Here is a 2,399-nt window from a genome sequence, read left to right as displayed (position 1 = left end):
CTGCTGCATCTTTTGGCTATTCGAAATGTGGACAAAATCAGAAAAGTCTATTAATTGGATAACTTATATAATTTTTCTTTCTTTTTAAAAACTAATAGGATATTCAGTGAATGCACCGAGCAAAACGTTCACCACCTTTTGTACGTTCACCACCTGTAACTCGATCAAGACATCTAGCAAATATTGTCGCCGTTGATTTTTGTTTAGAATCGTCATCCAATCGACCAAGTACTCCAATTCAAATTTCCGATAATCCATTTTTTGAACCCGACCTCACAATTGAGAATCCAGAGAATATTCAAGGACAATTCATAGATCCTGAACCATTAATCTTTCCTCCGGAACCACCAATCATTCAAACAGAGATTGTTGAGGAACGAACCATTAAATCAGAATCCTCTAGTGATTCAGATTCAACAAATTCAATCATGGAGAATCTGGAACCTCTAAGTATGGAAGATCGAATGAGAGCTAAACGCACTGGCCAAGGTCACGCAATTACTCATCCTGACATAAATGCGCCAGATTATGAAATCAAAGGACAAATTCTACACATGGTGACTAATCAATGCCAATTTAGTGGTGCGCCGAAGGAAGATCCAAATGAACATCTTCGTACCATTAATAGGATCTGCACTCTATTTAAAATAAGAGAAGTAGAGGTTGAACAGATATATCTCATGTTATTTCCCTGGACTTTAAAGGGAGAAGCCAAAGATTGGTTGGAATCGTTACCTGAAGGGGCGATTGATACATGGGACGTTTTAGTTGAAAAATTTCTTAAACAATTCTTTCCGGCTTCAAAAGCCGTAAGACTTCAAGGAGAAATTGTTACATTCACACAGAAGCCAAATGAAACTCTATATGAGGCATGGACAAGATTTGGAAAGTTATTGAGAGGATGTCCGCAACATGGTTTAGACACCTGTCAAATAGTACAAATATTCTACCAAGGATGCGACATCACTACAAGGAAAGACATAGACATAGCAGCTGGTGGTTCCATTATGAAGAAAACAGAAACTGATGCTTACAAAATTATTGATAACACTGCTTCCCACTCACATGAGTGGCACCAAGAAAAAGATATCGTTAGATCATCTAAAGTAGCTAGAGCCGATTCTAGCCATGACTTAGATTCCATTTCCGCAAAGATAGATGCTGTCGAGAGACGAATGGAAAAGATGACTAAGGATATACACTCAATACGAATTAGTTGTGAGCAGTGTAGAGGACCACATTTGACAAAAGATTGTCTCAGTATTGAACTAACAATGGAACAAAGAGAGAATGTTTCATATATAAACCAAAGGCCTGGAAATAATTATCAGAATAATTATCAACCGCCAAGACCAATTTACAATCAAAACCAGAATTATAATTGAAATGTTCCATACAACAACCAACAAGGTCCTAGCAATCAACAAGTATCCAATAATACTTACAATCAGCAAAGACCTAATTTTCAAAACAAACCACCACAAACTGATGATAAAAAGCCGAATTTAGAAGATATAACGACGAAGCTAGTTGAATCTCAAACACAGTTTTTCACATCTCAGAAACAAACCAATGAACAAAATGCTCAAGCATTTAGAAATCAACAAGCTTCTATTCAAAATCTGGAACAAGAAGTGAGCAACCTAGCAAGGTTAATAGGTGAAAGAAAACCGGGAAGTTTACCTAGTGATATAAATGCTAACCCCCGGAATGAAACAGCTAAAGCCATTACCACAAGAAGTGGTATTACACTTAAACCACCTGAAATACCTGTAATTTCTGATGAAGCTATTCCTACTCCACAAGAACCACAACCTGATCAAGATAAGGAAAAAGAACCGGTAGTGGAAAAGGTTAATGAAGATAACACAGTTAAGGCTAAACCTTATGTTAAACCATACCAACCACCACTTCCTTACCCAAGTAAAATGAGAAAAGAGAGACTTGAAGCCGAGCAATCTAAATTCTTGGATATGTTTAAACAGATAAATGTAAATCTTCCTTTCATTGATGTGATTTCAGGAATGCCTAGATATGCTAAATTTCTGAAAGATCTAATCTCGAATAGAAAGAAAATGGAAGAACTCTCAGCCGTTACTATGAATGCTAATTGTTCAGTAGTGCTGTTGAATAAGATACCAGAAAAACTATCTGATCCAGGAAGTTTCACAATTCCTTGTTTTCTGGGTAGTCTTAGTTCAATAGAAGCATTGGCAGATTTAGGTGCTAGTATAAATTTAATGCCGTATTCACTATACGCTAAACTTGACCTTGGAGAATTGAAACCAACACGAATAAGTATACAACTAGCTGATAGATCAGTAAAATATCCTAGAGGGATAATGGAGAACATGCTAGTTAAAGTTGGTACTTTAGTATTTCCAGTAGATTTTGTTGTT

The 2,399-nt window shown here is 36.4% G+C and overlaps 1 non-coding gene across 1 annotated transcript; it reads right to left on the bottom strand.

Annotated features, from left to right (window-relative positions):
- Positions 1-812: 812 nt before the first annotated feature.
- Positions 813-919, bottom strand: LOC139856411 (small nucleolar RNA R71). Its single transcript, XR_011761893.1, has one exon. It is a non-coding gene; the product is annotated as a small nucleolar RNA R71 (small nucleolar RNA).
- Between the last annotated feature and the right edge of the window lie 1,480 nt (positions 920-2,399).

The sequence above is a fragment of the Rutidosis leptorrhynchoides genome, chromosome 6 (assembly GCF_046630445.1).
Source record: "Rutidosis leptorrhynchoides isolate AG116_Rl617_1_P2 chromosome 6, CSIRO_AGI_Rlap_v1, whole genome shotgun sequence".
NCBI lineage: Eukaryota > Viridiplantae > Streptophyta > Magnoliopsida > Asterales > Asteraceae > Rutidosis > Rutidosis leptorrhynchoides.
The sequence above is the reverse complement of the archived record's forward strand: the minus strand, read 5'-3'. Positions and strand labels throughout refer to the sequence as shown.